The 25,598-nt window shown below is 38.2% G+C and overlaps 1 long non-coding RNA gene across 1 annotated transcript in view; it reads left to right on the forward strand.

Moving 5' to 3' along the window:
• Nucleotides 1-25,598, forward strand: part of LOC309485384 — an 81,461-nt gene that overhangs the window by 53,596 nt on the left and 2,267 nt on the right. Inside the window, exon 2 of the long non-coding RNA XR_014201149.1 lies at nt 21,523-21,596. This is a non-coding gene — a long non-coding RNA (uncharacterized lncRNA). The remainder of the gene's footprint in view (nt 1-21,522; nt 21,597-25,598) is intronic.

The following is a 25,598-nucleotide window of genomic DNA, read 5'->3' on the forward strand; positions in this document are numbered from 1 at the left end:
TTTTTGCGTCATCGGAGGATTTTTTCCGGACAAAAAATACATAAATCTCTCATCTCAGGGGGATATGAGGGTAGAAAGCACGGTAATTACTACAGGTTTTCTACTAATACAAAGCTTAATGCTAAATCCTGAAGTATCCCTTTAAATTCCAACATTGTTTGTGAAAGTCCAACAAAGTTAAATGTGGCAAAATAAATATATAAATAAATATGTCTCCCTGTTCTCATGTCATTATCGCTGTACTGGCGGCTGTAACACTGAGCTACGACTAACCCCGCTGTGTAAAACACAGTTTAAGCCGAGCTCACAGTTGCTCAGAACGGTGCTGTTTTAGCCAACAAGACAGTGATTAAGGTCATATAAAGTGAGATTTGGTGACGTACACACACAACTCAGAAACCAAAAAAAACATATGATGAAAAAAATTTACTTGCATGGTGTCAAAACTCTCTTCGTCCAGAATCTTCACGAAATCTTATCAAAACTTTCCACAAACCCGCGGGAGACCGTCTTCTGGCAGCGAGAGAAAACGAGCGGAAACACAACCTGACCCTGACTAACTGTGTGAAAGGTCCGTGCTATATTTAACCCCGCGTTACATTTAACCCCAATGTACAGTTTTGGTAGAAATATGTACCTTTAAGATACTAATATGTACTCTTTTGGTACAACAGTGTACCTTTTGAAAAGGTACTGTCCCAGTGACCAGCTTTTCTTTTGAGAGTGTGGCATATTTTCCCATCAAACATCAGCTCACCAAAACAGACGAAGCCGCAATATGGGATTTTCCTCTCCATCACTGTAACAGAGCTGTAAAAACGGCACATGAAAGATTTTGTTCAGTCCGTTTAAAGTTGTTGTTATTATTGACGGAAAAGCTGGAAAAAGGTCAGGACGCAAATCACAGCTCGTAAAAAGCAGATTCTGTCGTTTGTTTTTGTCTTAATTGGCGACGGGTGCTTCAGTACCAGCTGTGGCTGTGATTTAAGACGGAACCGTTCAAAGACAACAAGGACCTCTTCGTTCTGTTAGAAGACGTAATTGGAGTCCATATTATGTCGTTAGGCCTTATGGTTTCTGTCAGTGAGGATGTTGTTGTCTTTTGAGTTACTTGTAATAGGTTTCTTCTGCTGTGATGCTGGCACAGAAATACTTGCATTCACACTTGCGCTCGTTTGGTAGGCAGAAAGCTTCTTTATATTAGAGCACGTTTTTATGTTATGCTGTAATACTGCAGTGTGTACAATTTGTGTACAATTTTATGAAGTGTTTACATTTTATTTATGCATTTAGCAAATGCTTTTATCCAAAGCAACTTACAAAAAAGCAATTCGTCAGTGAGCCAACAATATTTATAACAGATTTCGAAACAAGCTAGAGAAGAGAAAAAAGACAAAAACAAAAAGAGAGTCAGTCAGGGAGACTTGATCAGGTATGTAGTTTTAAAACCTTAAAATAAGGGTCAGTTACATTTTTGTTGTTGGTGTCTAGATCTATTAAGTTATTTAAAATATCCATTTAAAATAAAATTGTGATGTACAGTCAGTAGTTTGGCACTTTTAGTATTTCTTGGCACAGACTTTTATCATTTCTCGGGGTTCTCAGTGCGACCACAAAAACCTATAAAACAGGAAATGAGGTCATAGAGAAGAACCCCTGCAGACCCTCATGACTGTGTGTCAAGGTCAGTAAGTCAATACAAATATCAGATAATTTGACCTTTTTATAACAAAGCAAGGTTAGTTCAGGTTGTAAAATGTCATGTGGTGCGCCATTTCCCCCCCCCCCCAATGTTTAAGTTTTTTTTTTTCTTGGCCACATGGCATTTTTTGTCATAAAATATTTGAAGGTTAGTTACACGAGAATGAACCTCATTGGTTCTCGCAGAAGCTCAAACGTGATGCGTAACACGAGAATGAACCTCATTGGTTCTTGCTGAAGCTCAAACGTGATGTGTAACACACGAATGAACCTCATTGGTTCTTGCTGAAGCTCAAACGTGATGCGTAACACGAGAATGAACCTCATTGGTTCTTGCTGAAGCTCAAACGTGATGCGTAACACGAGAATGAACCTCATTGGTTCTCGCTGAAGCTTAAATGTGATGCGTAACATGAGAATGAACCTCATTGGTTCTTGCTGAAGCTCAAACGTGATGCGTAAGATAAGCATGAACCTCATTGGTTCTTGCTGAAGCTCAATGTATGGAGTCCATATTGAAAACACGAGAATGAACCTCATTGGTTCTCGCTGAAGCTTAAACGTGATGTGTAACATGAGAATGAACCTCATTGGTTCTCGCTGAAGCTTAAACGTGATGTGTAACATGAGAATGAACCTCATTGGTTCTCGCTGAAGCTTAAACGTGATGTGTAACATGAGAATGAACCTCATTGGTTCTCGCTGAAGCTTAAACGTGATGTGTAACATGAGAATGAACCTCATTGGTTCTCGCTGAAGCTTAAATGTGATGCGTAACATGAGAATGAACCTCATTGGTTCTTGCTGAAGCTCAAACGTGATGCGTAAGATAAGCATGAACCTCATTGGTTCTTGCTGAAGCTCAATGTATGGAGTCCATATTGAAAACACGAGAATGAACCTCATTGGTTCTCGCTGAAGCTTAAACGTGATGTGTAACCTGAGAATGAACCTCATTGGTTCTTGCTGAAGCTCAAACGTGATGTGTAACATGAGAATGAACCACATTGGTTCTTGCTGAAGCTCAAACGTGATGTGTAACATGAGAATGAACCACATTGGTTCTTGCTGAAGCTTTAACGTGATGCGTAACATGAGAATTAACCTCATTGGTTCTTGCAAGTAAAGCAAGCAAGCTTCAGCTTCCATTTACCAAATCTGATGTGAATAAAAGACTAAATTAAATCTGTTCATCATATAAAGCGATCGAGTCTCTTCAGAAAATGTGTACTAGATCGCTCGATTCATATGGATTAGATTTAATCTACCTCTTTATGAACTTTTTGAAGCGCAAAAGTGGAAGTTGTGTGGACTGTCAATGGAGGGACACACACACACACACACACACACACACACACACACACACACACACACACACACACACACACACACACACATATATATATATATATGTGTGTGTAAGGGATAATGTAGCGCGAGGCGGTTGTTATAGCGAATACAACCCCGACAGGCTGATCAGGACCCCGACTCGAAGCGGAGCCTGAAGGGGTTGTATTCGCTATAACAACCGCCTCGCACTACATTATCCCGCTTATTACATGGCTACCCACCAAATAAATCAATAATTTGACACAAAATATTGATTTAAAAAGGAGTTTATTGATTTAAAAATGATTGTTTTGCTTCCGCTAAAGAAAATAGTTCGTTACGTCTCTACGGTTAGAATCCTGCGTCCATAGCAACGCTCTGTTTTTCATGGCAACGGTGTGTTATACTTAGCAGCGTCTGTTATCAAGAAATAACTATAGAACAGTGATTAAACTGTCTGAAACTGCCTGTACCTTCCAGCCAATCAGAATTGAGTATTCAGACAGACCAAGGTAAAAAATGAAATAATGCAGACTTATGTCTTCAACAAAAGCATATACAAATTAGTGGTTTACAAATGATTGTTCAAAACTGAGCTCTATAATGGTTCAACTGTATAAGGGCTGTATATTATAAACCATTGCCAGGTTTATAATAACCATCTGACTGTACATTATCTCTTATTCAAAGTGTTGTAGTTCTTTTCAGAGAACTAAGCCTTACAATGCATCTCATGAAAGTCATGTTATTTGCTTGACATTTTATAGAACTGTATGAATTGGTTTAGATGTAATGGTTATTGTCATCTTGAAGCTCAAGCCACACTTCGGAGGGCGAAGGTGAAAAGCCACGTTGTCTCCCGCCGTCGTATTCTCTTCCACGACTTGTCAAAGCAGTTTCTTATTCAAATACCTCAACAAATCACTGCCACAGTAACTGCCCTACCTTGTCAAGCCTCATCTCAGCAGACACACATGAAAATGTAACATGCCGCTTATGGCAAATCCGTCTTGACTTTTACATGTGGGGAAAAATGAATCAGAACCAGTTCTTTTGACTTTTGTCTTTTATAAATTAGTTTCCACTTGTTTTCCACTGGGCTATTAAAGGAAGGAACACAAACTGCATCCAATCGCTCCGTACCAGGGGCATTATAGTAGGGATTTACACCAATCATCTTTAGATGTTATTCGTATTGACGTCAACTAATAGTAGTGTGATTATTATGATTAACTATTTGGCAAAGACTGCATGCAAAGAAAACAGCTGGGAGTTTTACAAAACCTTCGGAGGGAAAAGCAGTGCCGTTTTTGAAGGCATTCCAAGAAAAGTAGTGTTTTCATAAGAATGCCAGGCTTCTCTCCTCCATTCTCCTGGTTCTTGCACACTGTTCATTTATCCCACTCTGGCCATGGAGAAGGGAAGACTACAGCCGAAGTATGGATGTGTTTTATCAGCATCTGAGTGCAGCAGGAACCACAGCTCAACGATCAGGCCATTTCATTAACAGCAGGGCTCTGGTCCATACTGGAACTCTACACGCCGTCTCAAAGCGTCCAATATCAGTTGATGACGTTGCTCAATGAGTCTTGAGTGTTTTTGTATGTGTTTGCATGTGTTCCCCCCCACTGTTTTGTTGACTCTGGCGTGGACTTTCTGCTCTTCTTAATTATATATGGCCAGGGTACAATTTCAGAGAAGAAACAGTTTGTATGTATGTATCAGATTCCCAGGGTATAATTTGAGAGAAACAATTCCATCCATCCATCCATCCATCCATCCATCCATCCATCCATCCATCCATCCATCCATCCATCCATCCATCCATCCATCCATCCATCCATCCATCCATCCATCCATCCATCCATCCATCCATCCATCCATCCATCCATCCATCCATCCATCCATCCATCCATCCATCCATCCATCCATCCATCCATCCATCCATCCATCCATCCATCCATCCATCGTACAATAAGATCTCTTCATAAGTGATATATAACTTTTTTCTACGTCTACATTCATGTGAAGACTCAACATCTCTTTTCTCTTTGGTAAACGGGTACGCTTGCTAACTTTTGAATGAATGAATAGCTGCAGAATTGCTGGTTGTGGTTGAAATGACATCAACATTGGACAGTCATGGTTAGTTATAGTAAATAAATGAAAATGTATATCTTTAGATCATAATAGTTTTCAATGTGTAAATTATTGGATTTTTACAATGCAATATTAAATGTCTAGGTCTAGAACAAGGGTAAAACAATGCATTTGAAAAGTAGCGAAATTACCAAACAGCCATTTCAGTCTGTATCTGAATCCCACCCACTCAAAATCACAGGGTTTTGTTTGCAGGCCTCAGTAGGTTGTCAGTGACTGCGCAGTTTTCTGCTGAGTCATGGTCATCCATTTCTTCCTCTCTCCTGCTCCTTCACGCCTGCCACAGTCTATCCAGACGACTCGACTGCTGTAATGACTAACCTGCCCACCTCACCCTCTCCTCCAGCTTATCTGAGCCATGCCAGCGCACCAGACCAAGGATTCCCTCTCTTTTATTCCTCCTTCCTGCGTTCCGCTACTCATTTCTCCTTCCGTCTGTTAGCGGACCGTTAGTCGCCCACTCAACTCCTTCCACCAATGCTTTCATATAATTGTACTTCCAGGGATGCAGCCAGGCAGACTGAGCGGCGCAAGCTTTCAATATTTCATTTCGAATGACAGCGATATGATTCACTGCTTTACTTCACTGTTTTTGTGTTGGTGTGACATTTACCATGTACACTGAAAAAGTTTAGTTTTTTTAAATAGTATTTTCTTGTAAAACATACTCAAGTAATCCGTTTTAATCCCACGTTTAATCCCCAAGTAAACCCACATTTAAAAAAATGTTTTACTTGTTAGAAGCACGTGTCACTATCGATGCACTGCAGAGCATTACTGGAGTGCGCTTTGCCCATACTCGACTTTATTATTTACGAGAATAATCGTAAATGGAATTTGGGAAATGGATATTTTCGCACTTTTATATCTAATTGTGAGTCACGGAACAGTTGCTCTGGCGCTCCAGAAACGATAGTCACCTGCTACTCCATGTCCTCACCCTCATACAAGCCAGTGGAAAGAAATATTCCATCGGGTTTTATTTCTGTTTTCTTACGTCTCCAGGAAGGAGGTCCTCGGTCTGGATGGCGCGCTTTGCTTTTCCACGCCCTCACACCTCGTGAGCAGTGACGTGGGTTATAGTGAGTGTTTTAGTCACCTACTCTGGCGCATACATTTTTACTAGAGGAAAAAGTCTAAATTTAGGACAGAGGAAAGGACAACATGCTCATTTTGAGATATGACTACTACTAACATGCATTGAGTCCTGCGTCAGTCAGACTAGGAAAAAGGGAGGAAGATTAGGAGGTGATATAACAGAGAGGGAAATAAATGGATAAACATGACTGCTTTTTGTTTAAAAGGGTTCGGGATGGGATGTTCCTAATTAGAGCCACTCGATTGCGATTATTAGTGCAAGATGTTTCAATTCCCTGGTTTTCAGTTCTCTCTTCCTGATGGATTGTAGATCTCAGAGAGCAAGACCGCTGGAGGCTCCTTCACACCCTGAGAGATCTTCTGTAGAGCATCGTATATCTGACATGTTGAAATCCAGCTTTTGCATGTGCAATGTCTTGGAGATACGACAATACTAGAAATGTGAGAGGAAATGGAAAGATGGGATGGGATGGAAAGCTGTAAGTGTGAGATGGATAGTTGGTGAAGTGTGATTTGGAAAGGATTGGGTGTTTTAAAAGACTAACCTTTTTTTTGTCCAAATGGGCACGGATGCCGATAATAAACAAAGTGGCCTGGCAGAAGAGTTGCTCCATAACAAAGAAGAGGCCTGTAGACAGGCGAAGATCTCACTGGAAGCATTTAAAGTTTTTGGATGATAATAATTTGCTAAAAGTGGCCTCCGTTTTTTTCCTCCTACACAACATTCTCTTCCTTTCTAACTTATATATCTGGGACTCTTTCTCTCACCGTCTGTCTGTTTAAAGGCAACAGCACTCGCCCATGCTCACGCTGACTAAAAATTCAGATGTATTACACCGATCCTGCCTGTGAAACTGTGCAATGTTCTGGATCACGTTTGGGAGACCGAGAGAGATGTAGTGGCGAGTCTTAGGGAGTTTGACCTTCAACTTACGATGAAACACTGTTGTTTTGGGTTTTTGGGTTTGGCCATATCACTCACACCAGCTAAATTAATGATTCAACACTGCTCAGTACATAAATATGAGTTATGTTAAGTCAAATACTCATCTTTTGATGAAATTAAACTATTTTTTATCAACTCCTTTTAGTAGTGAATGAATGATAAACTTTTATATTTGGCAGTATTCTTGATTCATCCATTGATGTGGCTTTTTTCTTTAATAATAATAGATATGCAGTGCACATTTTAAGATATATAAAAAAATAAATAAAAATAAAATGATATAGGTCAAAAACATGTCATTGTCCCGGCTAATTTGCATAAAGTTTAGCTCAACTTTGTCACTGCTCCAGCGGCCTCTGTCATTGGATAAAACAACTCTCATTGAAAACACACGAGGTCCAGTTGCTTTGCTGTGGCGAATAACTGTCCGTATGAACGTCCATCTATGCATATATTTCAAAGTCTGTGTAATTATCCATTTTCTTTGTGTGTGAGAATTGAGGTTTCTTGGCTTGCACAAACACAATGTGCACAAAGAGCAAGGTCACAATGTTTTGCTTTAGCACATTACTTGAATTGACTTTTTTGGCAGAGGATTTTGACCAAATGGATCTGCGAATATTGCGCTTATGGTGAGAATTAAATAAAAGCTGTCAACTTCAATCAGTTCAAGACAAGAAAACCTGGTTATTTGCGCAGTGAGGAGGGCCTGTTCGACTCCTGCAGGTTTCTGGGTCCAGCTCAAAGGCTGGTCTCATCAGCATCTGTAGTCCAGAGTCAGACTCCAAGTCAAACACAGCGAAGAGGGGATAGTCACTGATCCGGTGGCTCACAGGGAGAACACACATCCGTATCGACTGCTAGACCTTCCTCACTGCTGTAACTGAGAAGAGTTTCTTCACGGTATATGGAGACATGTGTCTGAACTCTGTGCTTTAGTCCACATTAGCTTGAATTACTGCTTGGTTATTCATTAGGAGAGCGTTCCTGCACCTTGCTGGCTCTAGTTTCAGGAGTCTGCTTGCCTCTGGCTTAATGTTAGAGCGTGCATGCATGTACACGTATAAATATGTAGTTAGTCTAGACTGAGCAAACGAAGTAAAGAAATTGCACTTGACACTGCGAGTTCATCAGAGAGTGTGTGTCTGTGTAGTGACTGACAAATGACACACATATGCTTTTGTACTTCCATTAGTTCTGTGAGAGCATGTGTATGTTTTCACTGGCGGTTCCTTCAGGAAAACATTGGTGTACACTTTATGGAGGAGATATTAATCTGCAGTTTCAATTTGAATCGGGTGTTGTATTAAATATTAAACCTTTTTAATTTGATTCAGTTTGTTGCGACAAACACTCGATCCAGATGCCAGATGCATGATGTTAGTCCGCCCTCACTCTCAGAACAACGATGCATCAGCTCGTCACTGGGACGGTACCTTTACCATTGTACACCTTTGTACCCTATTTAGTGTGCATATTATTACCTTTTGAAAGAATATTGCTCCAGTGACAGCTCTTGTACTACTTTCTGAGAGTGTTTAATGCCTATTTTCTCCCAGGACCCAACATAAGTCAGGGTGCTTGTAGAGCTTGTGTTTTGAGTTGCCTTTTGATTTGGTTTAGATTTTTGCTCTTGGCTTTGTTTGGTTTGGTTTTGGCTGTTTTTTTCTTTTTTTTTCTTTTTTTGTCTTTGGTTATATTTAGGTTTTTTTTGTCTTGTTTGGTTTGGCTATGGATTTTGGTTTAGTTTTGTTTCACTTTTTGTTTTATGCTATGTGTTGGGTTTTGGTTTGTTGATTGTGATGTAGGGTGTGTTCACAATGGTAGTTTGGTTCTCTTGGTTCGTTTGGTCCGGTCAAAAAAAAAAAAGATGATGATACCAGTTATTCCTCTGTTACACACACAAATGCAGATGTGCTGCAAGGAAACTGACACCTGCACTGAACTATAATGGGCAACATCGCGACTATGGCGATTCTGTCCTTTTTAGGATGGCATCTTGTGACATCACATCCTGTTTTTGGTCTGTTTAGATGTGTTTGGTCTGTGTTGCCTTCATATTTAATTCGAACCGCACCAGAGTTCGTTTGGAAGCGGACCGAGACCATGATCCACTTGTCTGTTGCGTCAGACGGCAGCTTTTCACACTTATTAAAGCTACACTGTGTGATATTTTCCCCCATCTAGCGGTGAAATTGTATATGACTACCCAGTGAACATTAGTTTCTGTTCCTTTCAATTTCGAGGGCGTTTTAACTCCTACGGTGGCCGTATTATTCCCAGATTAACATGGCTTCCAGTTCGACTTCGTCCAATTGCGCCTTTAAAACTATCACCTGTGATCCGTCGCAGCACAGATTTATGTTACAAGGTAAACAATACTTTTTCACCATTGACGTGAGGAAAAGTAACGCAAGTTATACTAGAGGTCGTTCTGGCGTTATGCACAACCATGCTATGGTTAGACAAGCAACTATAAAACTTCGAATTTACACAAATAGGCTGGATTACCTGCCGAGAAGAAAGCAGGCAACCTCGGCGTCCGTTTTAAAATCTTTGCTCCTCGAGCTCTTTCCATCTGGGAAAAGATACTCCAGTATTGACTTTGGTCTTGCTGATTTGCCTGTCGCGTTGACGTTTTAATTCTCTCTTTCGCTTCCTTGGCGACTCTGCTTCATGTCCTCGAGAACAGGCGTGATCCTCCATCAGCAATCTTTCAAATCTGCCGGCAGTCGCGAGTAATCTCCCCCTCGCATTCGTCTCTGTGTCACTGAGTGTAAAGCGTGAAAGGCGAAGCTTGAATTTACAGGTATGTCCCTCTTTGGCTAATGTAGTTTCAAGATGGAGGGGCAACATGGCGACCGGCATTCGAACCCCTCACCCGTATGTATTTTCAATGGCAGATTATAAACTTACGAGAATACTTTATTACTTGAAAGAAGTAAATATACATTAATGAGCACATATATTTTTGAAAGAACTAAGTGTCTTTTGCTAAGAATCAACTAAAAAAAATACACAGTGTAGCTTTAAGCGCTTGTTTTGATTTGAGACAAACCTGCCAAGTGTGAACACACAGTCTTTGGTAGGTACATTTAAAAGGCTATGCTTGGGCTATTATATTATATTATATTATATTATATTATATTATATTATATTATATTATATTATATTAATTATATTAATTATATTATATTATATTATATTATATTATATTATATTATTAGGTAAAGAAATTTTACTTCAGATGGAAGAGTTTTTTTGCTGACCACTTTCTTTGTCCCGGTCCACTTTTGTTTTATTCTGGTAATTCAAATTAGGTATGGCTGTGTGTGCATGTGGGAATGTGTTTATGTGTTTGAGGTTGGCAAAGATAGTCTGAGGCAATTTATTCCACCTTTTTTGTCTCTGAAAAGGTATTTGAGTATAAGGGTATCCATGTTTGTTTATGTGAGTCTGTGTTGTTTGTTTATGTGAGTCTGTGTGTGTTAATTCACGTTTGTATGTGTTTTTGTACTTCTCACCCTTTCTGTTTGTTATGGCGGTCAGAACGAGAGAACCGTCTTAAACAGGCAGTTTAGGAGGCGGAAGACAGACCTTGTGGTCGAGGTTGAATTATTGACTTAGTCCTGGCCAGACCTTACCCATGTGTCTCCAACAAATCCCTGGGCCTGGAATTTGACCCACTCATTTACATGCATACTGAGAATAGGCTTTATCCCTGTCCAGTAACACACACACACACACACACACACACACACACACACATGCATACACACACAGCGTACCGGAGGGAGAGTTTCATTAGGACCGATCTGTACTCATGTGGAGCCTCTGGCTTTGGGGTTTGGGAAAAGAGAGAGAGTGGGATCATGTAAAAAAGAGTCAGCTCTTTTTAGATCGGTTTGCATAATCATGCGCAATATTCAGTTTTGGCCTTGATTGTGTATCAAAACATTCCACGCTTTAGGATTTAGGTTAAAGGTCACTCTGAAGTGGAGGGGATGAGTCCTTTAGTTTGAACACATGCTGGACATGGTTATGTCAAGTCAAATTTATTTATATAGCACTTTTCACAATGCACATTGTTTCATTGTCCTATAGCCTATGTAACTTTAAATGCAAAACTGGGCGATAATATAGTTTGCATTTTGCAACGATAATTGCAATGAAGCATTTGATATTTGCTAAGCACTTTATGTGATCGTATATGCAGGTAAAGTTGGACATACTTATATATCTAACTTCATATAAAGAGCTTAGAGGTTAGAGGATATTAGTCAGTTAGCAGGATTGATGTTTCCGTAGAGCAGAGGTTCGGCAGCACATTAATCTTTATTCCCAGGAAATGGTCCTGTTATCAGATCTTTCAATATCTTCGAGTACAACAATGCTTTTAATTTGCAGTATTATTAGGCTTTAAAATTCATTGATTCCTGATTCAATACTTTTTTGTTTGGATCTAATGGAAATAAATAAACACTTTAATTAACTTTTAATGAAAAGGCTTGAATGCCTCAGCCCCACTCTGCCTAATATCTGAAACATCATGGCACCAGATTTTTATAATTCGAAAATTGGATTAAAAGAGGGCTGGAAAGAAAAAGTAATCATGGACTTTTTTTGCTTCATTTGACACACTTCAGGGTATTACAGGCTTATAATGAGTTGATATTCGTGTGTGTGTGTGTGTGTGTGTGTGTGTGTGTGTGTGTGTGTGTGCGTGCGTAAGTGTAAGAAAGTTGGCATGTGCAATATTTTTAGTGGCTTTGCATTCTCAAATAAATAAAAATCATTTAACACACACACACACTCACACACACACACACACACACACACACACACACACACACACACACACACACACACACACACACACACACACACACACACACACACACACACACACACACACACACACACACACACACACACACACACACACACACACAAAAGAGGTAAACAGAGTTGAGTAAATACGTATGCATCATATATATTTAGAACTATTCTGACAACATGTTTTGCCAAATATACTTAAATATGAATTTATGTCAGACTGACTAGCAGTTATGCATTTATGTGGTTTGTGTGTGTGTGTATCTGTGCACGTGCATTTGGAAAACATATGCGGTTGGCCTGCAAGGTCTGTTCCCAGAAGCAAGAGATAATTCCCCTGTGACAGATGTTTCCAGATGTGTGGAATAGTTACTAATTGCAAAAGACTCCCACAGAGCTGTTTCTAACCCCCACCTCCTCCACTTTCCATGCAAGCCTTGAACATTAAAACCTGATCGCGGATAAACTCTTGCTAACACTATCTGGCCATGTGGACACACACTGGCACACGTGCACAGTGGGATTGAGCTCATTTTACCAATTACATGATCTTTCAAACGTCGTTTACTAAGCGGAGAGCATCGCCAAAAGATGCTTGATCTGTTCCAAAACCTATTGAGGCATCATAGATGTGCTATCGGTTGCAAAAGGTAGGAAAATGAGTTATGCTGCCTGCTGAGAGACCGTCTTTTAGCAGAATACTAAGGCAGCATCACATGTATGCTTTGCGGAGAAGCCAGTCTCAATGCATTGCGACAAGCTGATTAAAAATATAATAATTTAAGATGCAGGAGGAGGCACTTACTGCTTAACTAAAACCATTTTTGGCCCCACTAACTGGACATTTCACTTTGAAAGTGTCACAAAACGTGCAAGAAGCAACGTCATATCATTTTGCAGAAATGTTTCCACTAGGGGTGGAACGGTACATGTATTCGTATTGAACCGAGACGGTACGGGCGTCACGGTTCGGTGCATGAATACACACGGAGAATACACGGTATAAAAATAAATAAAACTCGCGTGCAAATTAATTAATGTAATGCGGAACTACTGTTAGATACGCGGGTTCTTTAGGGACACCTAATCTGTAGCTCCGCCTTAGCTCTGAAGCTCCGTGGCTATAACTTATGGGCTATAATCATAGACAGGCTATAATGGACAGGCTGCGATGTCAAGTTTGCAATGCTGGAATATTGTGTGTGCGCGTGCGTGCGTGTTCAGAGAGGCGCGGGCGCGATCGAACAGTGGAAACATAAAAACATACTCATTTTGTTCATTGGACATCATTCAAACTGCAAAGTGTTTACTTATATTTGTGTACACTCGTAATAAAACACAACATTGTGCTTTTGTCAAACTGTAAACTCTTCTCAAACTGTAACCTACAACTGTCACCCAACACAGTGAGTAAGTTACACATTCTACATTGATTAAAAGAAAATCAAATTTGTTTTTAATGGTAGTATTATTTTATACAGAAATAAATAATTTATAATTCCGATGAGAATTTTAAGGAAAACAAATATATTGATCTGAAATATAGCAAATTAATTTTAAATTCATTCAGGTACAATTACCAAACATATCTCAAGGTCTTTTTGTCTTTTTATTAATTTAATTAATAAACTAATTATATAAAACTATTGGCAATGCACTACAAATAAACTGGTTCTATGCCTTTACTTTATTAATAAAACTTATTTAAAAAATACAAGGCTTAAAACATTTATTTTCCTTTGTTGGAACAGCCTACAGACATGCACAATAAAAAAAAAAATTGCCTTCTACATTTTTGTTTTGCTTTTCCCTCCATTGCACCGAACTCGTACCGAACCGTGATGTCTGAACCGAGGTATGAACCGAACCGTGACTTCTGTGTACCGTTCCACCCCTAGTTTCCACATGCACACAAGCATGGGTTGGATGTATAATTAATTTTAGATCATTTCAACAGATAGTTCTCCTGGCCAGGATGCATGACCTCAGACAGTGGACTTCCTCCACATTAGGATGCTGTCTGCCACGTGATTGTTACTGTGATTGCATGTTCTCCACCTGTCATCCGAAATATCAGCAGATCCTATTTGAGAACTGAGGAAATGAAGATTTCTACAAGATGTAAGCAATACAGATAGTGCATAAAGACTGTTGTCTTCTCCATCTGCGGCAGAGAAAGTGAACAATGAGTTACAACAAGGGCAGAACCAGTGTTGGGGAATAGCTAACTAAAAGTACTGATGCTTTTGCATTGCATTGTTTTTCCAGTGACAAGTTACTTTCTTAAATTTTAATTGATCTAAAAATGGAAAGTTTGATGAAGTGGAGATTTCTGAGAAAGAAAAACATTGAGGAAAAAGCATTTAAAGATGTGCAATTGAAATCCCGCAGAAGCAAATGGATCAAGTGTAATAAAATAAACACTTAAATTGTGTATTTGGGGTGTTTTCTTTCCACTAGTCTGAAAGGCGACATGCTACGGAAACAAAATAGCCCAAAATCTCAAAACTGACCAGTGCATGAAAAAACAATGTAGTGCCTAGCCTGATCCACAGAACGCTTCTCAAACTCTGAACATAACACAAAACATGACTTTAAAGTGTTAAGAATCAGTTGAGGAAGAGCTAGTATGCCACAACCATTACTTTTTGGATTTAAATAGGCAAATGCTTAATTTGATCATTATTGCAGTGATTATGTTTCTAGCATGTTATATGTTTGTAACAGTTCTTCAAACCCTTATTGATGGAGTGTGTAGCTTTTCATTTCTTAAACACCCATGTAGGAAGACACATCACGGCCATATTCCAGGATGACAATGTCAAGGTTGGACTCTTGCATTGTCAATACAAGATCTTGACCAAAAAAAGAGGAGCATCAATGTTTGCTCAAGATCTTGTATTGTCAATGCAAGAGTCCAGCACTCAGTAAAGTCTCGTCCAGCACATCCAAAAGACTTTCAGTGAGTTTAAGGTCTGGACTCAAAGGTGCCAATTCATGTGTGAAATGATTCCTCATGCTCCTCCCAACCATTCCTTCACAATTTGAGCCTGATGAATCTCCATGTGTCTTCCTGCTTAACTGTTTAAGAAATGAAAAGATACACACTCCATCAATTAGGGTTAGAAGAACTGTTGCCAAACATATAACATGCTTAGAAACATACTCACTGCAATAATGATCCAATCATAGACTCTTAAGCATTTGCCTATTTAAATCCAAATGACTGTACATTGTGGTGCGAATCAATACAGCAGCATTTCCCCCCTCAAAGCTTACCTATACAATGCCCTTTATTCTTTCAAGTGTTAACAACCACCTCCCCCAAATCCTTATTTGAAGTTTCACCAAGCGCTACGTGCCTACGGCTTCTCAGGAGGGTTAGCAGACTCTCCTGCTGCCTGCCAGCTCGATGTGCGTTGGCCAGCGATCGTCCACGGCTCCGACAGTAACAGCCTGCTGGGCATGAGGCTTGATCTTAGGCCAAGGTCTGCCTTTAATCATGGAGCACAAGACCAACACAATGCCCAGGAGTCTCGCTTGCTTTCTCGCGTTCTGGGATGATCCAGTCTGGTGCCATGCCATCAGGATGGACTCTTAGGTTGATTTCTTCTATGTACTGTATGGCCTGTATGTAAAGGCGACCTATTATGCCCTTTTTCAAAGTCTTAATTTAGTTTTTGGGCTCTACTAGAATAGGTTTGCATGCTTGAATGCACATTGTTTTTCACATTGTTGTAGCTCCTCTCTTCCCAGTCTGACAGTAACGCTCTGGGGTGCGTTTCCCAAAGTCATCATTAGCCAAATATGGTCACAAGTTCCATTGAACTCTATTGGCAGCGACGGAGCTTGCAATCATAGGTCATATTGATTTTTTTAAATCAATGTGCAAGGACCTTAAGTCTGAAGGACCCAACTCTGCAGAGCTGTGGCCCTCCAGGAACTGAGTTTGACACCCCTGTTTAGTTCCTGTCTCTATGAAGCCCCTCCTTCTGAAAATCACACTGTGCTCTGATTGGTCGGCTGGATCAGTGTGTTGTGATTGGTCGAGTACTTCGAGTGTGTTTGGGAAATGTCCCGCCCCTTACCATAACCGCCAGTTTAACACACTACTAAGTAACTCAACCAGGCCCCGCCCCTTTATTCTGCATATTAATTATTTAAATGAGGAATATTGTGACGTGTTCGTTCCCGGAAGAAACTCAAGACTACAATGGAGGCGTTTCAGGAGTTCAGAAACACTGACACTGATATAGAGAAGAACTTTGTGCTTTGAAACTTTGCAGAGATTTTTTACGCTCAAACAGCAACACTATATGCTGAAGAAAGATTAACTTGTAAAAAGAAATGGCGTAGAATGGAAATGGCATTTCCTTTTCTATTCCACAATGTGCAGCACTACGAGATCTTGCTGTAGTAGATAACATTAGCACACACCCTTTCTTGACTAATCCCTATCAATTCATTATGTGATTCCAATGAACCACAACCATCTGGGACTATAACTGTGTTCAGTTCTAGAGCCGCATCACACGCTATGCTTCAAAAGGGTCATGAAACACGTTTTTTGAGATGTGTTTCACATGATGAGTGGTAAATGTTCCAAAGTTTGGGGGAAAATCTCTTCCTGGGTTGAAATCAAGATTGACTGAATGTCACATAGATGTGTTTGATTTATGCTAGATATAAAGACGTGCATAAACAGTTTCTCTCTTAGCGTTCAGGAGCACTGGACATACATTTGTGATATATTATATTAAAAAAATGCATTAATATATCATATCTCATATCATATCTCATATTATTTCAGATAATTTCATCATTTCATTTCATATCATATATCTCATATCGTATATCATGTCATATATCATGTCATATATCATGTCATATGTCATATCATATGTCATGTATCATATCATATGTCATATCATGTATCGTATCATTGTATCATATCATATGTCATATCATGTATCGTATCATATCTCATATCATATATCATGTCATATATCATGTCAAATATCATATCATATGTCATATCATGTATCATATCATCATATAATATATCATATCATACATCATGTCATATATCATGTCATATACCATATCATATATCTTGTCATATATCACATCATGTATCATATCATGTATCTTATATATCATATCATATATCATGTCATATATCATATCCTCATGTCTTATGTCAATTGCATATATCATATATTTATCACATACATCATATATCGTATATCAGTCACATCTATCATATAAGCTGGTTCAAGACTAGAATATAGTCTAGACTAATTGCTTGTTAACTGCTTTGAGTTATGCTTTCATAGAAGGATATACTGTACATGTGTATGCATACACTATAGCTGTTGCTGCTTTATGCTGTTGGTTATTTATAAAAGCTTGTTTAAATGATTAGATTCTATTGTTAAAGTGTTGAATTCACTAAACGCACCCTAATATCCCAACACCCTGTTGTCCTTCACACCCTGATCCCAAGATGCAACCCACTTAGTTATTCCAAATGTCTGTTTGTGGAAGAGCATTTTAACAAAGATGGAAAATGGAAACTAATCAAACGCACACCCTCATCATCTCATAGTGCAAGTTGAGTTACATCAATATTGCATCATATCAGGCAAACATTAGTAAAGAGGACAGTGAGGTTTCAATGAGAAGACGTTAGGATACTAAGTTAATGTGTACAAATTGTACTAATAAAATTAGTTAAATGAACCTTAATATGTATTTGAATGGTGATATGATCTGGTCAGAATATCAGTATAAAAGACTTCAGGTTTTTATCAGGTGCGATGCCAGAGATTATATAAAAAGAGATTACAAAATTATTGTTTTTGGTTTTAATTTGGCTTTTCACCCAAGAGTTTTTTGAGAGCTCTATTTGTTTCAAAACTGCTTTTCTCAGAAAATTCTGACATCATTTTGAGGACAAGTGGGAAAGATGATGCCAAATCTTCTGATAAAATTCCACTGGGTGTCCATCTGGTTCTGGTGATTTGATGTTTGAACAGGGCTTTTCAATCTGGTGTCTGTGGAAAGTTTGGAAAAAGTTTGTTGAGCTGTCAGAGTTACACATGTTGTGCATGACACCCTTCACACTGCGCTAAACAGAGGAAGAGATCTGAAGGACTTTCACTTTTGGATGCAACCTGTGTATGGCATTCTCATTCTCCACAGATTACATGGTTCTGCTGCTCATTTGATCTTTTGAATTTGAAAAATGTCCAAATAATTGAACTAGGACTACAATTTATTCAATTTTGAATAATCTTTTATTTATTTGATTAATCAGTTAATTGGATATTTCATTTATTTATTAGAGAAAAAAAAAAAAAAACTGTTATCATCCAGCCCAATGTTGTCCTCCAAACAATGTACAAGTTATGAAAACAAATATAGTGCATGTCGGCTGAACGTTATCTGCATAAAAGGCTTAAAATATAAACATGACATACTAAAACAACAACAATTGCTTTTTAAAGCAGAAGTTAAAATGAAAATAAATATGAGCAGACTAAATGTTAACTGAACACACATTCACTCATATGAACATAATAATAATATTACATTTGCAAGAGGATCATCAATATTTGGGGGGTTCTTGTTATCAAAAATAAGTCCTTTCACAATTTGTAATGGTTATTCTCAGTTATTTTTTAGAATTTTCTTCAGTCATTGGGAAACTCAGTTTGCTAGTGTGTGCCAGGTTTTTATTTATTTATTTATTTTTATAGTTTTTTGTCTTGGAAAAAGATAATTGTGTTTTTGGTTACGAATTCATATTTTGTTATTTAACTGCCATATGTTTTGACAGTCAGAAGGCATCTGAGAGATGTCCAATCATGTTCTTATTCTTCTTCTTCTTAAAAGAAGAAGATTTCCCCCCCTCTGATAACTACTTCTGCTGTTTCCCTTATGAGTCATGAGGTGAGTCATTAGTTTCCAGGAATAATGTCCATTCTTACAGAAGATAGTTATCAAAATTACTGTAATTTGTCAACGAGGCATTAAACTCCATGTGCTAGCGGGGCGTGAAGGTGATTCGGCTAAACGCAGCGCTTACGCGAGTCTGCTCAGTCATGATTATGATGACAATAATTGGTTGTTCTGAGTTGTGTGGAGTTATTAATGATAAAGTATCTATTTGTGAACATGATTACTGTGTGTTGTATGAAAATGATTGATTTGTTTGTGCTATATTACATGAGATGTTATCTTATACATTTGATGCTTTACGATTGTGATGTTGTTGTGATTAGCGTGATATTGCTTCGACATTTAATAAACAATAACTGTCAACTTGCATTTGAGGCCAGTTTATGAAAAATGATCCCAAAATAAGCCAGAGCATCAAACTTTGCTATGTCCATGATCTGACATACTGACTGGTTGGAATATTTATGATTTTAATGTTTATGAAAGTAGTCTCTTATGCTCTCCAAGACTGCATTTACTTGATCCAAAAAATTATAATAAATGCAGTAAAATGGTATTATTGTGAAATATTATTATAAATAAAAATAGCTGTTCAGTGTGAATATAAAGTAAAATTTTATTTTATATTTTTATGTATTTAAATGCAATTCATTACCTTTAGTCTTTGTTTGATCTGGTTTGGTTATCATTTCTGATCTCATGAGGCGAGTCATAAAATATGATATTTTTATATCTGGTAAATCACACTACCGTTCAAAAGCTCGGGGTTGGAAAGATTTTAAAGTTTTGAAATAAGTCTCTTCTGCTCACCAAAGCTGATTTGATCAAAATACAGTAAAAACTGTAATATTGCGAAATATTATTAGAATTTAAAATGGCTGTTTTCTATGTAAATATAAAGTAAAATGTAATTTATTCCTGTGATCAAAGCTGAATTTTCAGCATCATTACTCCAGTCTTCAGTGTCACATGATCCTTCACAAATCATTCTCATATGATGATTTGATGCTCAAGAAACATTTCTGATTATTATCAATGTTGCTGCTTGGTTTGGTTTGGTATTCACAATGTTTTCTTCAGGTAAATATTCTTCATTCAGTTAAGACAGTAAACATCTAAAAAAAGCCTTGCTCGGATAAGTTTGATCGGAGAGCGGGCTCTGTGTGGAGCGATTAGAGGAAAGAGATATTTATCAGTGATAATTGACATGTCGCCGGGAGTGCAGGGCTGGTTCTGCTTGGCTACAGAATCATACTGGATCTGTTATTTGTTTTTCCATCTGTTCGGAATAAAAGAGGGAGGCTCTGTTGTCTCCGAGACAGCTGTGATGTCAGAGCCGGAGAAAGATTGGACGGGTTTGGAGAACTGTGAGGGTAAAACATGACCTATGATTTTGTGTTAGGGCAGCAGTAGTAGTAAAACACTGGCCGATTGAGTCTGTCTGATATGATGACTTCATTAAGAAGATCATGGAGTCAGGAGACTAAAAATCTTGCACATAGTGATTCTTTTGGTCTTTTTGAAGTTCGTCAAAGAATATTACATATATATGACCCTGGATCACAAAACCAGTCTCGAGTCGCACGGGAATATCTGTGGCAATAGCCAACAATACATTGTATGGGTCAAAATTATCGATTTTTCTTTTATGCCAAAAATCATTAGGATATTAAGTAAAGATCATGTTCCATGAAGATATTTTGAACATTTCCTACCGTAAATATATAAAACATTTATTTTTGTGAGTGAATGCAGCACAATCGTGAACATTAATGAACAACTTTAAAGGAGATTTTCAGATAGTTGTATCTCCTAACAAACCATACATCAATGGAAAGCTTATTTATTCAGCTTTCATATCATGTATAAATCTCAATTTCAAAAAATGTACCCATGTGACATGGTTTTGTGTCACATATGCACAACCGTTCAAAAGTTTGGGGACAGATTATTAGAAGCATATTAGAATGATTTCTGAAGCAAATCAGTTCTTTTGAACTTTCTATTCATCAAAGAATCCTGAAAAAAAAAAAAAAAAAAAAAGAATCACAGTTTCCACAAATCATCATATTAGAATGATTTCTGAAGGATCATGTGACTCTGAAGACTGGAGTAATGATGCTGAAAAATCAGCTTTGATCACAGGAATAAATACAATTTTACAATGTTTTTACATAGAAAACAGTTATTTTAAATTCTAATAATATTTCATAATATTATAGTTTTAACTCTATTTTGATCAAATCAGCTTTGGTGAGCAGAAGAGATTTGTTTCAAAACTTTACAAATCTTTCCAACCCCGAGCTTTTGAACGGTAGTGTGATTTTACCAGATATAAAAATATCATATTTTATGACTCGCCTCATGAGATTTGAAATGATAACCAAACCAGATCAAACAAAGACTAAAGGTAATGAATTGCATTTAAATAGACATTTTCTTGTTGACAGTGTCTGAATTCTGACTGGACCTCGTCTGTTTTGTTTCAGATGCATCATCAGCTCAGATCCGACGGGACGCTCCTGAACGCTGTCGTCTGTGCCGATGGAGGGACGTTTGACTGGTAAGAATCATGTTGTTTCATCAAATAAACTCCAGCTCTCCCACATCAACACATACGCTGGTCTCACAGGATGCTCGGGATAGCATCTGTACAGTAAATAAAATCTGTGTAGATTTACAAAGCCTGAACTTATTGCTCAAGTGCTCTCGATCTCACTTATGCGAGCAGAGGATCCAGGACTATAAAGTCCATCCAGCCGTGAACCTGAGGGAAAGAATGCAGCAGACTCGAATGTTATCAGCCTCTGACATTCACAGCCCTGATTTATTCCTTCATTTTATACCAGTATAAGGAGAACATCATCTTCTGTACTGGGACTCTGTGATCAATGACTGTTGGAGAAATAGAAATACCAATTTAAGTTGGAAAGTTTCAATTCCAACTTTCTCCCATTCTGATGTATTTATTTTTGTATTTATTGCATTATCTGAAAATAAAATCATGCTTTGGTTAGTCTTAATTATGACAACAAAAAAAGAAAAGAAAAGTAAACGGCAGTCCTTATAGATCAGCACTTGGACTTTTAAACACTTTTACTCAAGTGGAGTATTTATACTTTTAGTGGAGTAATATTTCATCACTAAATGTACTGTAACTGTTTAGTCCAACGCTGGGTTTTAGCTGGGTTTTTTGGGGGTTTTTTTTGGTAGATTTTATTTACACTATGTAAAAATATCAGTATTTTCTTTGCAATAAGTGTAAATAGTAGCAAGATGCTATTTAAACTTGTTAATAGTTGCAGATACTATCTGCACCCCAGTGTTGTTGTACACTAAACGGTATGCAATAATAACATAGATTGTAAATCATTATATTTATTAAAATTGTTAAATGGATGTCGCCTTATTGAGACAATGAAGCCCTCCCTTCACATACCCCTAACCCTAACCAATAAACACTTTATTTATCCACTTTTCGAATATTTTCTTTATTTTTATTGAAAATAAATGCCTTTCCGATCTGAAATGTAATGGGAAAAGGGATCATAGCGAGTTCGGCAAAAGGGGGATTTGAACATGGGTTGATTTGCATAAAAGCTTTTAGCAACACCTTACCTCTATACCAGGGACGTGCGGTCAGGGTAGGCAGGGTAGGCAGTGCCTCACCAAAGGAAATGTTGACATTACATTTATTAATTCCAAGAGCTTTATTCATTCACCACATTATTAATTGCATTTATTTTATTCCAAATATTAATTTTTGTAACAAAAAATTTCAGGAATACACATATAATATACTCATTTTGCCATTGTTTGCTCCTAAAACCCTTGTTTCATGCAGGAAATTCAAGGCCATGGCCATTGCCATCCCTTACAAATGAATCGAATCGAATTGAGGCAGAGGTTAGCAGTGCCTCTTTGGTCCATAGAACATAGTTTACGTAGATTTGCGCATGCGCAGTCAGTTCTCATGCTGTCTTGAATTATCAGCATTGAGGCAGAGACCGAGCTTGCTTCATGTCACGTGATCCACTCGCTCTCACTCAATCCGCGCTTCCCGATACTTAGCATCTAGCGGCGCCTAGCGTTGGCTGTCAACAGGCCCGGGGTGGGTAATCGGGAGAATCGGGAGAATTCCCGGTGGGCCGCTTCACTTTTGGGCCGGTCGAGGATTTATTTTATTTTTTTCACATTTGTCACGTTAGTTACATTAGGCTACACACGTTCTGCATTCTGACACCGCAGCGCGCAGCCTCTGCATGGGTTGTACCATGAGAGGGAGTTCTCCCCTCCCCTCCTATAGAGTTGGTTGGGTCCATAGCCCGTCTTTTCCAAAACGTTTTCTCAGGAAGGCTACCGCGGCACCGCCGGCGCCTACCGATAGCTGGGCCGGCCCTACCGTAACGGTACGTGTCAGGGAGGATGGATGGGAGGAAGAGGCCAGGAGGTATGGAAGCTTGTTTCCGCCACAGAATAAAACATTTTAAAAGATAATTGCGACTTTTTATCTCACAATTGCGAGTTTACATCTCGCAATTCTGTCATTATTTCTCAGAATTGCAAGATATAAAGTCAGAATTGCGTGAAATAAAGTCGCAATTGCATGTTATAAAGTCAGAATTGCAAGCCTACCCATGACAAGACTTCACCGCACGTTACTGCTCTATACTATTGCCATTGTTGACAATCGTAGTTTCATCTGTCCCAACCCGACGTCAGACGTTGTTGATAATGTTGTTTAATTAAGCAAATTACTTTTTTCAAATTTATGTAAAATTTCTCAAATTTGTTTTCACACAGTAAATATTGCAATAGTGACCTTCACTGAAAAATTTTTTTTTTTGCTGCTTGTTCAAATTGCTTGATTAAAATGAGCCTAAACGTACAGTATGGAATTTTTCGCCACTAGGGGTCGCTAACCTATTTACAATAACAAAGGCGTAGTTTGATGACGCAACATTTGCTAAGAATTATGGATCTTGTCGTCAACGTCAAGCCGACCGATCTAATCTATGGATCTAATAATGTTTATGGATGACTGAATACATCGATGCTTTTATCATGACTGTGATATGAAGCAGTTCGGGATTGCTAAGAGACAGCTATCAGCTATCATATAAGGAATATGGACATTTCATTCTACCGAACTAACGTTACACGCGAGTGCAGGAAATAAACGGAAATAAAGAAACGGGACGTTTCTCGAATTAAATTACAAATTTCTCCTGGTTTGAAAGTTGTTGGAAACAGTCGGGATAATGTAAGTACACAACTAAAAAATATATATAACATAGATATAGTGATTTTTGCTATTTTTAAAGCAAAAAAGTTACATATTGTGGCTTTAAGCAACACAATTGCTATACATTTTGTTAATTTGATTGTGTTCAATCTGCTTAAATATAGGTAAAATTTAAGTTTACTTAATCCATTTGTGTTGGATTACATGAATGATTTGTATTGCATTACCTGAAACTGGGCGGTGCTTGTTAGTTCCCAGCATGCTTTGCACATGGCTGAATTAAGAGAGAATAAATGTTGAAATTAAGTGTTATTTTATGTGTTTTTGAGAAAATTAGAAAAGGGGAAGACTTGATAGTGTTGTGTTTAATGTTCAATTACATTCAAATGATTAGAACCATTTAAATTACAGAGGGTTACCATTGTGGAGAAGAGTGGAGCATTTGGTTAGGTTGTGGACTGATTCAGCAACAATAATAGTAAATGTTTTGGCTGAAAGAGTGTGTAAACTTAGCATTTAAGATTGGTTCATGCACTGAAAAGATAGTCTGTGTTGTTTAAACGTGAATAATCTGTGTTGATGGAACTCAATTGTGTAAGTGTCTACCAAAGCAAACAATTTGTGTGCAACCAATGTCCACTATTCAATTGGGTAAATCCAATTAATTATTTTTTTCAGTGTTCATATAACAAACAGAACATCTTGAAAATCTGCTTGATTTAATTTAAATCATAAAACGTCCCCTATTTGAAGAAACACCTGCGTACAAAAAGAGCAAAAGCATTTCAGATGAGATTTATATCAGGAACTGCAGTTTCACAACAACAACAACCAGTATGCTGTAACAAAACGTAACTTTAGACGTCTCACAGTAAGTAACTCCAATTAAAAATGAAACTTTGAGTCAAACCAAACTGACCCCTAGAATGTCACAGTGTCAAGTTTAACAAGTAAATGGCCAAAGACTTTCTGTTCTTCTGCCGTCTGACACGCTGTGTGTAAAAGTGTGCGTGTGTGTTAGAGATGGAGTGATGAGATTGACCTGAATAATTGGTTGAGAAGCTTCTTGTCCTCGAGTCCACAGTGAAGTACGAGGTCAGCGTGGCTTTTCATAGTTTCACTGATCTTTTCAGGAGAGCTTATGTGAAAATCAAAGGCCAAAAAGAAAAGTGATTCTGACAGATCTTAGTGCTCGTCTCAATCCTGATGCGCTAATGCCGTCTTTCATCTCCGCGGTCGCTGCCATCTCGCCGTTTCGCTCGCGTCGTCATGGCAATGTACAGAAAACAAGCGACTAGCCGTGATGTCATAGTTGGACGG

Source organism: Leuciscus leuciscus (assembly GCF_965113295.1).
Source record: "Leuciscus leuciscus genome assembly, chromosome: 21".
Taxonomy (NCBI): domain Eukaryota; kingdom Metazoa; phylum Chordata; class Actinopteri; order Cypriniformes; family Leuciscidae; genus Leuciscus; species Leuciscus leuciscus.